The 12257-nt window shown below is 36.7% G+C and overlaps 1 protein-coding gene across 1 annotated transcript in view; it reads right to left on the reverse strand.

The window, feature by feature from the left end:
- Positions 1-12257, reverse strand: part of LOC122144326 (interferon-induced very large GTPase 1-like) — a 51018-nt gene that overhangs the window by 34841 nt on the left and 3920 nt on the right. The window contains exon 2 of the mRNA XM_042755151.1: positions 11090-11209. The gene's annotated coding sequence lies outside the window, so the exon portion shown is untranslated. The remainder of the gene's footprint in view (positions 1-11089; positions 11210-12257) is intronic.

A 12257-nucleotide genomic window follows, 5' to 3' on the forward strand; every position in this document is an offset into this window, starting at 1 on the left:
GCTTGTTTGCAAACATTCTTCTAAATTTCCTCCTTTGTGTTCAGCAGAACAAAGGAATTGATGCACATGATGACAAAACAGTGGTATTTCGATTACATCCACTTCGTCTGCGAAATAAAAAAAGGCGAACGTGATCTCCATTGCTGACGTTTGCAGGCTACAAAACAGCGAGAATCAGGAAGTGTCCAACTTCAAAGGTCTTTTTTGACCCCTCCCCTTACTGCAGCCGCCTACTCTCGCCTACATTTCAGGCGAGGCAAGGCGCATCTCAAACAAGCCTAGTTTCTCCAGAGCTACTGCAGGAGCGCTGATGACGACACAGCTGTTTCACGATTGGCCAGATTCACCGCATTCCAATGATTACGTGTGTTTCAGGTTTATTCGTACCTTTTCAGTTCCAATAATGGCCACAAATCTGTGTTTTTAGAACGGTAAAAGCTTTTTTACTGTAGTCGCACTGTTGTATTGAGTCACGTTTATCATACAACACTGATAAAAGCACACATACCCCCACTTTATTAATATTTAAATAGTATATGATTATGTTGACTTTATTCTTGAAAATATGGCTCTGTATTAAGCACAATGTAAAAACTGTTTCTGTTGCTCATGAAAACTTTTCTAAAACGTTTGTGTATTTGACAAATGTTGCATTTAATTCACTTCATCTGTGATAAAGTATGCAAACACCGCGTGAGTGTCACGAACGGGAGCAGACGGTGTCCGGCTTGACGTGTCTGTTTTCTATGGTGTTCGGATGAGCTCATTAATATGACGTTGTAACATGCACTCGTCTCACTGAACGTCTCACTGAAGTCTTAATTTTTTGCTATTAAATCCATTCATTTTAAGACGCAGACGAGGCGTAGACGTCACGCAGACATCACGTAAATCACGTGTGGCAGTGAAGCGTCGAGTCAGACGTTCACGCGTGATTCACGTGTAGCAGTGAAGTTATTTATTTATTTTTTCGCTAACACGTATCAGAACACGGTCCTCGCACGGCTCAGTGCAGTGTGTGAGCCAATGCACAATTTACCTGCACTTCATTCACTGCTCTCAATGGACGTGACATCTCCGTCTGACTTATAACGTGACGTCTGCGTCTGACTTTTTTTTTTTTTTTTGATTTCAGTTTTTAGTGCGTCTTTTTCCCGGCCAACTCAATATACATTAATTGTGTGCATATTAAATATACATATATTAATATATAATAATTTAAAAGTATAAAGATAACAAAGTATAAAGCCTATAAATAACAAAAGCAATCCTTTAGCGAAGTTTGTGTTGCTTATAGGCCTACTTACTGTATGTCATTTATTTTTATGAAATCCTTTTTGAAATTACATTTGGGGGCTATTGTGTTTTTATTTTACATTTTTAATGTAGCCTACAGCACTTGATGGCCAACCCATCGATTGCAATCGGCTGCTAGATTTGAGACTGTTGCTGTAATTATAAAATACATAGAAAAATGCATTATGGCTGATTAATGTTCAGTTTTTCAAGCAACTCTCTTATATTTTATATTTAAAATATAAATTAGGGTTCTAATATTGTTTATTATTCAATTATTTTTACCTTTTTTTTAAATGTAAACTTTTATTCAGCAATAGTGTTAAATTATTAAGATTTCTATATTTTGAATAATAATCTGCCAGGATTCATCAATCAATCCTGTAAAAATGTCATAGAAAAATATTAAGCAGCACAATTGTTTCCGATGTTGAAAATACATTGAAGGATCATGCTGCAGAGAAGACTGGAGTAAGAATAGGCTGAGATTTATTTATGTATTTATTTATTTATTTGTCGTGTCCTCGATCGTTATCGTTGAGAAAACCTAAGATAAGCTTATTTTAAGCTTTATGATCAGTGAATTATGTGTACCAAACAAGCAAAGAATCATTAAATAGGCTATATAAGGGTGTGTGATAGAGACAAAAATGATATCTCAATATTTTCTGGGATTTTTAGCCATAACCATAATCAGACTATATTTTTCTGAGTGTGTTTTGACTCCTAAAGTTATTGAAATTATTTACATTCTTCACACACAGGTTAGTCAGTTCACAGCAGTGATGGAAATTAATATTTTCCAACAAAAGTTATTTTTACCCTTCATGGGCATTTTATATTTTTTCTAGAAGTGTGCATTATATTTGCGTCAAATTCTTAAATTCAATCAATAAAGTGAATTAGAATAATAAGACATTCGGGGCTGTTACCAAACCAATAAAAATCATTATAAACAAAATCTTTGCAACGCAGAGGAAACACGCTGCATCTGAAGAGGCATTTAGATGTATTTACACACTGTTTAATGCAGGATATGAATCCTTTAACCTGCAGTTACAAATGCAGAAATAATGTTTTGATAATTTCATCCTAAAACGTTGAATAGCCTACTGATATTTACAATTATAAAGAAAAACACTTTAAATACTTTAAACTACTTTAAATGTGAAATGAAAACCGCCAGTAGGTGGCAGAAAGTCACTATTAATAAGTGAGTCATTGATCATTTAAACGGTTGATTACAGTTTTTCTCAGTCGCTTTGGTGCCTTTCTCACATCACTATTAACATTTGCACACCAGTTAGTTCAACCTCCACAACATTTAGTCATTTGTGCACATCATAGTAGCAGTTTCTCATTCCTTCGAACAAATTGCAAATGCTTTTGGACATGCATCAATTGCTTTCATACAACTCTCTGCTGTTTTATAACATTATCATTTGCTTATGTCATGTCAGTCAAAATTAACTATACTTGTGAATGCTGAATAGTCATTCCATATAAAACTAATAGTCCTCATTTCACTGCTTGAGTCATTACATACAAAAATGTTGAACTAGATGTCAAAATCTGTCAAGCAAATTTTACACATTTTTTTAGACACTCTTTACAGGGACATAATCCCTGAGAATGAGAGGGGTCTAAGTGGAGACCATGTGAGCAAGCATGTTGTTGTTTTGGATAATGTGCGTTTTCACCACTCAGATGTCGTCAGACAGTGGTTTGCAGCACATGATAGGATGCTGGTGGCATATCTCCTTCACTACTCACCATTCCTAAATCCAATAGAGGAGTTTTTCTCTTCCTGGAGGTGGAAGGTATATGACCGGCATCCACATACCCAAATGGCCCTGCTAGCAGCCATGGGTGCAGCATGTGATGACATCACAGCAGAGTCCTGGATTCCCCACTCGAGGAGATACTTTCCTCGCTGCATTGCAAGAGATGATCTTCGCTGTGATGTAGATGAAATTATGTGGCCAGACAGAGAGGAACGTCTGGATGTGCATGAATGATTACAGTACTATGTATGTTCAGTTCCAATATGTACTGCAATATTGTTTACAGTTGCACAGCTCTACCCAAAGGGAGTTTATGTTTGTTGTAAATAAGGGTGTATTTTTTCTTTTGCACAATGCTGAGAACAAATTTGAATTGCAAAGAGCATATTCAGTAAAAATGTGAAACATACATATTAAAGTAAGTGTCTTGTACTCAGTTACCTCACTACAGTAATGTGTAACTTTACTCTATTTTTCAAATGGCTGTGCAAATAGTATATAGTGCTGTCTTGAGCATTTTCAGGTAATGTCACCAAGATCTGACTTTTTTGCATTGGAAAACATTGACAAAGTAAACTGTCATAATGAAAACATGACAAAGCCATTTGACTATCTTGTTCATAAACAATGGTGTCAGGACTTTTCATCTTGATTTCACTGACACTTTCATTGACATGAATACTTGCTTTTGAGGAATGACCTATCCATTTTGAGCAAGTGAAATGCTTTTGCAGGTTATCAACTAGGTTTTGCAGTTTGTACTAATTGTTTTGAGAACTGCATTAACTGTTGTGCAAATGTAAATAGTGATGTAAGAAATGCACCAAAGCGACTGAGAAAAGTTGTAATTCAGGAACGAAACACTGTCATGTTGTTCAGAGACGCAAAAACAGCACAGTGGCTCTGTTTGGAATAAGCTATTTTTATTGTATTGCAAAAATGTATTTTTATTTGTATTATTATACAAATATAGGCAATATGGTGTGTCTTAAACAGAAGTCTGTTAATGTTAACTTGATTATTTAGCTGATGTAATATATATATATAACACTTTTGTGATTTTTGCAAGAGAAAAATGTTATTCTTTGTGTGATATTAAATAAATATAGGCTATAGGCCAGTGGCGTATAGGCCAGTGGCGTAGCGTCTGGTATGCAGGGTATGAAGGTGCATAAGGGTCCGGGCAGGTTGGAGGCCCACCGAGCCCAGGGGAACTTTTAGTTGAAACAAGGGAACAAATAGAGCCCTGCACAGCTTATCAGAATTCTAGTCCCGAGTCTGACTGGATCCCCTGTCTTTTTCTCTCTCTCTTTCACATACACAGCTGATGATGCAGCCATTACAATATTTCAGTTTTGTTTTTTAATGGCAAAGTGGTCATATCTATTTTCGTTTCTCTATTAAGTTAATTTAGAAATATGTTTGGAACATTCTATGTTTGTTAAATTCAGGAATTTTGTTTTTGTTTTTTCTAAGGAACAACCAAGAGGCAGGAAGCGCAATGAGCATATGTTTGATCAATTTAGCCTTCTTCTCAAATCAACACGATTTGCCTAAAATAAAATCTATGGATAAGAAAAAAAAAGAAAAAAAGAAAAACACTTCATGCATTTCACCATACTAATTAATTTTTTTACCCTAGATAAATGTGCGCTATTGATGAAAAAAAAAACAGACGTGACATTCAGGCAGCCAAACTGTAAAAGTTGCAGACGCAGACGTCACGTAGACGACACGTTCAGACAGTCGAACTGTAATGTGGCAGACGCAGACATGACGTTCGACAGACGCAGACGTCACGTTCGGCAGACGCAGACTCCATAGTTTTCAACTCTGCCCCCGACTGCAAGCAGAGTTGAAAACTATGGAGTTCCGACAAGGTCTTTAATATGACGTTGTAACATGCACTCGTCTCACTGAACGTCACGTCTGCATCTCGTCTGGGTTCTTCTGATTTCTTTTTTTTTTTTTCATCAATAACGCAGATTTATCTAGAGTAAAACAATTAATTAGTATGGTGAATGAAATGAAGTGTTTTTCTTTTTTTCTTTTTTTTCTTGTCCATAGATTTTATTTTAGGCAAGTCGTGTTGATTTGTTGTGAAGAAGGCTAAATTGATCAAACGTGCTCATTATGCTTCCTGCCGCTGGCCTCTTGGTTGTTCCTTAGAAAAAAAAAACTGAATTTAAAAAACATAAAATGTTCCAAACATATTTCTAAATTAACTTAATAAAATAATGAAAATAGATATGACCACTTTGCCATTAAAAAACAAAACTGAAATATTGTAATGGCTGCAACATCAACTGTGCATGGGAAAGAGAGAGAGAAAAAGACAGGGGATCCAGTCAGACTCGGGACTAGATTCTAAGCCTGCAGGGCTCTATTTGTTCCATCATTTCAACTAAAAGTTCCCCTGGGCTTGGCGGGCCTCCAAACTGCCCGGGCCCTTATGCACCTTCATACCCATTTTTTTCTCTTGCAGAAATCACAAATGATATTGTTTTTTTTTGTTTTTTTACATCAGTTAAACAAGAAGTCAATATTAACAGACTTCTGTTTAAGACACACCATATTGCCTATTTTTGCTCTATTTCACCAACACAAAATAGCTCATTTCAAACAGAGGCACGGAGCTGTTTCAGTGTTTCGTTCCTGAATTAATCAACCGTTTATCGATGATACACTTATTAATAGTGATTTTCTGCCACCTACTGGCGGTTTTCATTTCACATTTAAAGTACCTTTCCATTTTTTCTTTATAATTGTAAATATCAGTAGGCTATGGAAGAGGATTACGGGCCAAGCAATAATAAAAAAAATAAAACCATCTCGAGATTAAAGTCATTATATTGCGAGATTAAACTCGTTAAATTTCGAGAAAAAAAAGTCGAAATACAATCTTGAGAATAAACTCATTAAATTTCGAGAATAAAGTCGTTGTGTTTCGAGAAAAAAACTTGTTAAATTTCGAGAAAAAGCCAAAATAATCGTGAGAATAAACTCATTTAATTTCGAGAATAAAGTCGTTGTGTTGTTTCGAGAAAAAAAGTCGAAACGAAATGTAGAGAATAACGCATTCGATCAGTGTTCATTGCATAGCCTATATCTTTCAGTAACAAAGAAATACTATCAACTTTAGCTAATTATGACACAATAATAATTAGCACACGAACTTTAAAGAGAATTTGCAAGCGGCTAGGTCTTTTTAGAAGAAAAAATCAGTCCAATTTGCGTGATGTAGGCTACTCGCTTTTGTCCAACATGAAATGACAACCAGAGGACACATGCAAGGTTATCGCTGGCTTCACCCAAATGCACTCTGGCACTTGGACAGCTATGATAAATTAAAACCGTACGGCATTTCCATTAATGGCGTGTAATGTAATGAGATTATTCTCAAGTTTGTATTTCGACTTTTTTTCTCGAAATTTAACGAGTTTTTTTCTCGAAACACAACGACTTTATTCTCGATATTTCATGAGTTTATTCTCAAGATTGTATTTCGACTTTATTTCTCGAAATTTAACGACTTTAATCTCGAGATGGTTTTATTTTTTTATTATTGCTTGGCCCTAATCCTCTTCCGTAGTAGGCTATTCAACGTTTTAGAATTAAAATATCAAAACATTATTTCTGCATTTGTAACTGCAGGTTAAAGGATTCATATCCTGCATTAAACAGTGTGTAAATACATCTAAATGCCTCTTCAGATGCAGCGTTTTTCCTCTGCATTGCAAAGATACATTTTGTTTATAATGATTTTTATTGGTTTGGTAACAGCCCCGAATGTCTTATTATTCTAATTCACTTTATTGATGGAATTTAAGAATTTGATGATAAATATAATACACTCCACTAGAAAAAAATATAAAATGCCCATAAAGGGTAATAATAACTTTTGTTGGAAAATATTCATTTCTATCACTGCTGTGAATTGACTACGCAGAATGTGAAGAATATCAATAACTTTAGGAGTCAGCTTCTCCAACACACTCAGAAAAATATAGTCTGATTATGGTTATGGCTAAAAATCCCAGAAAATATTGAGATATCATTTTTGTCTCTATCGCACACCCTTATATAGCCTATTTAATTATTCTTTGCCTGTTTGGTACACATAATTCACTGATCATAAAGCTTAAAATAAGCTTATCTTAGGTTTTCTCAGTGATAACGATCGAGGACATGGCAAATAAATAAATAAATAAATAAATAAATCTCAGCCTATTCTTACTCCAGTCTTCTCTGAAGCATGATCCTTCAATTTATTTTCAACATCGGAAACAATTGTGCTGCTTAATATTTTTCTATGATATTTTTACAGGATTGATTGATGAATCCTGGCAGATTATTATTAAAAATATAGAAATCTTAATAATTTAACATTATTGCTGAATAAAAGTTTACATTTAAAAAACAGAAAGGAAAAAATAATTGAATAATAAATAATATTAGAATCCGAATTTAAATTTTAAATGTAAAATATAAGAGAGTTGCTTGAAAAACGGAACATTAATCAGGCATAATGCATTTTTCTATGTATTTTATAATTTCAGCAACAGTCTCAAATCTAGCAGCCGATTGCAATCGATGGGTTGGCCATCAAGTGCTGTAGGCTACATTAAAAATGTAAAATAAAAACACAATAGCCCCCAAATGTAATTTCAAAAAGGATTTCATAAAAATATATGACATAAGTAGGCCTATAAGCAACACAAACTTCGCTAAAGGATTGCTTTTGTTATTTATAGGCTTTATACTTTATAAAAACACCTTTAAATTATTATATATTAATATATGTATATTTAATATGCACACAATTAATGTATATTGAGTTGGCCGGGAAAAAGACGCACTAAAAACTGCAATCACAAAAAAAAAAAAAAAAAAAAAAGTCAGATGCAGATGTCACGTTATAAGTCAGACGGAGATGTCACGTCCATTGAGAGCAGTAAATGAAGGGCAGGTAAATTGTGCATTGCCTCACACACTGCACTGAGCCGTGTGAGGACCGTGTTCTGATACATGTTAGCGAAAAAATAAATAACTTCACTGCTACACGTGAATCACGCGTGAACGTCTGACTCGACACTTCACTGCCACACGTGATTTACGTGACGTCTGCGTGACGTCTACGCCTCGTCTGCGTCTTAAAATGAATGGATTTAATAGCAAAAAATTAAGATGTCAGTGAGACGAGTGCATGTTACAACGTCATATTATTGACCTCGTCCGAACGCCATAGTGCATTGCCTCACACACTGCACTGAGCCGTGTGAGGACCGTGTTCTGATACGTGTTAGGGAAAAAATAAATAAATAGGCTTGTTTGAGATGAGCAAAATCTGCGCAGAACCGATCACCGGTGATCACCGCGAGATGCATGCCGGTTAGAAAAGTGTACGAGTTACGTCCGCCTTGCTCTGATGTCATGCTGACGTTTGCCAAAAAACTCTTGCGACGGCGAGGCGGCTGTGTCGGATTGAGCAGTCGAGCGCAGTTGCTCTCCACCGACTGCGCTATTCAAAAGCATGATGGGAAACGACTGACTGACGACACAGTTTCATGCTCATTGGCTGAGAATGTCAACTGATACATTTTCTCTTTTTATTCTATGAATTAGATTACCCATTTATTTATTTATTTATATTTACATGCGAACTAAACAAAAACAAAACACGCCTAGTCAAGTTAAGAATTAGGACATGCGTTTATTTAATTTTTCTCTTAATTAGAATTCTTCCTTGTAATTTTCACTTTATTCTATTGTATGTTTGTGTGAATTAATAAATCAATCCATTAAAAATATACATGCACACATACATATCTAAATGGACTGTTTAGCCATAATGGCTCATCTTTGTGTGGTTTCATCTGAGAAGTGTCAGGGTCTGGCTTAAAACAAGGGAAGAAATTCAGAAGAATGTTTGCTACAAAACAGCTTTGACTTGCAAAGTATGGAAAATACTATGGATGTGAAATGGTGGCAGAAACCTGCTTGTTTGCAAACATTCTACTAAATTTCATCCTTTGTGTTCAGCAGAACAAAGGAATTGATGCACATGATGACAAAACAGAGGTATTTCGATTACATCCACTTTGTCTGCGATAAAAAAAACGTGAACACAATCTCATCCATTGCTGACGTTTGCAGGCAACAAAACAGCGAGATTCAGGAAGTGTCTGACTTCAAAGCTCTTTTTTGACCCCTCCCCTTACTGCAGCCGCCTACTCTCGCCTACATTTCAGGCGAGGCAAGGCGCATCTCAAACAAGCCTAGTTTCTCCAGAGCTACTGCAGGAGCGCTGATGACGACACAGCTGTTTCACGATTGGCCAGATTCACCGCATTCCAACGATTATGTGTGTTTCAGGTTTATTCGTACCTTTTCAATTCCAATAATGGCCACAAATCTGTGTTTTTAGAACGGTAAAAGCTTTTTTACTGTAGTCACACTGTTATATTGAGTCACGTTTATCATACAACACTGATAAAAGCACATATACCCTCACTTTATTAGTATTTAAATAGTATATCAAACAAGCCTAGTTTCTCGAAACGCTCTCGCGGTACTTTGATGCCACACGTGACAGTCATGTGGCGTCGGCGCCGTCTCAAGTCGGACAAAATTTCTAACCGGCATGCACTGCTTCAAGTCAGATTGCGATCGGTTTGCACAGTGCTGTGTGAAGTTGAACCGAGAGGCAACCTCCCGCTCTCTCTCGTGAAGCCAACAAGGAAGTGACTAAAACTGTAATTCATCGACTGGCCGCTGGAGGCTGGGTGCAAAAGGGAGTCAATCCCATAGACTCCCCATGTTAAAATGCCCAACTTTACAGCAGAAAAAAACATGTTTACAGCCTGGTGCAAAAAGTGATTTTGGTCTGTATAGCTAATTTTGCCCTTCATGACAAATGTGAGGGAAGTGAATTTTTTTATAACTCATCAGTTTAAATTATATTAAGCCTTAAAGTTCTGCATAATTAAGGGCGTGGCCACGTGAGTGACAGGTGGACTGCCGCTGCCGACAATGCTGTCGCCCTAGGTGGGCGTGGCTTTAGCAACCAGCTCCCGCCTTTTTGCCCATTTTCGATTATCCAGGAGAGTCGCACAGTGACGCGCTGCCAAGATGGCGACGGCCAGCTCTGCACACTTTGAGCTTCAAAACCGCTCTTCAGGAGTCTATGGGTGACGTCACGGACACTACGTCCATGTTTTTATACAGTCTATGAGTCCAACGCACCTTTTCTTTGATCACGTGATTCTCTGAAAACAATACACGCTCCGGCACAGCTTCGTGAGAAATTGCGCTGCTTACTCAGTACGCGCTTTGAAGCTTCAGTGTCATATGTAACATCACTACCATCTTGTATCAATAAAAATGTAAATAAGTAATTTGTGTCAATATTGAAACATTAAAATAATAAAGTTATTTGTGTAAAAGGATATTGCTGATTATTACCATATAATTCAAGTTAATGGTGTTTGTGGTCACAGTTTCATTCACGGATCCTTTGTCAGATACGAGTGACTGACCAATATTGACTAGCCTACAACTTGGATAAGATTCCTAAATGTTTCACATCTACAGCACACATTACAGACATTGATGCACAAACGCGGATGTGTTCTAGCCTACATGTCTATAGTATAAAGAATGAATAAACCATGAAACTCCTTGATTCCGCTTAAGCATCTTTGAATGTAATATGCACAGTGGCGTAACTTTGCTTTGAAAAGTAGAGGGGACACTGCGAAACTAATTTACTTGGGGACTGAGTTTAGAGTTGGAAAAACTTAATTTCAAAAATTATTTCAAAAATACATCGATGTACCGAATAAACATTATTTCAGAAAATAATAAAATATTTGGCATATGCTATTCATATTATTCATTTTCTTCTATTACATCATATTGATATTCATATTGCCACTTTAATACAGAGAGAGTAATTCAACAAACACACACACACACACACACAGTTAGGCTTTTATTTGTGCACGTACCTTGAATCGATCTATGGAATATGTGATCGATGCCTCGTTCTACGGAGGGGCTTTCACAGGCTTTTGGCTGCTATATTTTTATTAACCACCAGATGGCGCAGTGATGCTTTGAATCTTTTCCTGAAACAGAGAAAAGCTTAATTCCTCATGAGGCTTCTACAACATGGCATTGAGCTGTTAGAAAAGAAATGAATCGGCTTTCTGAACCGGTTCAATGAGCTGATCTGTCCGAAAAGTAGGGATGGTTGACGCGAAACAGACGTTCCGAAGCTTTGCGAGATCCCGAAGCGCAGATGTTTCGAAACACTGATCCGAAGCGTGATTCAAAACACCCATGTCACGTGACTACGGCTAATGAAGCCTCGAAGTGTTTCGACAGGTGGCATGGTCCGCCGAATCAGCGTTTGATTGACACGGTCGGGTACAGACCACACAATCGCACATCTGTATAAAAGTGAAGTCAACCCATCTTCACCTCGTGGGTTTTTGTGAGAGGAGTTTGATTTTGAGATAGTGGATATTTGGTGATATAGTGACATTTATAGTGCGATTTGTTTAGTTATATTTAGGCTTACATTTAAATTTACACACTGACTGATAGGCTAGAGACAGACAGAGTATAGCCTACATATAGTGACACATTAATAGATACATAGATAGAAATATATATAGACAGATAGATTAATAGATAGATACATATATAGATACACAGATATATTAATATAGATAGATACATAGATAGATAGATTAAAATAGATAGATAGATCAATAAAAATGAAGGCTCCCCAGAAGAGATGCGGTACATCTGTGGTGGGGGAGCATTTCCATTTGGAAACCCCAAATAAAGTGAGATGTATGTATTGTGATCGGCAGCTAGCCTACTGCAACAATACATCATCCATGATGCACCATTTGAGGAGCACTCATCCTGCCATTTTGCAGGGTGCAGACGCTGGTAGCATTCCCCCTGTACCTAGGCCTGCTACTGACACTGCTGGGCCATCTAAGCAAGGTATGCATTGTTTGAAATATAATTATTATTGAAATATAATAACAAACTGTTGGGACACTTTTTAGAAAGTCCATAGCCCTGTGTCAGCCTAAGCCCTACAACCTAATGTCCCAATCACAACTGCCAATCATGTTAAAAACAGCTGCAATGTGAATA

The sequence above is a fragment of the Cyprinus carpio genome, unplaced genomic scaffold (genome assembly GCF_018340385.1).
Source record: "Cyprinus carpio isolate SPL01 unplaced genomic scaffold, ASM1834038v1 S000006643, whole genome shotgun sequence".
Classification (NCBI taxonomy): Eukaryota; Metazoa; Chordata; class Actinopteri; order Cypriniformes; family Cyprinidae; genus Cyprinus; species Cyprinus carpio.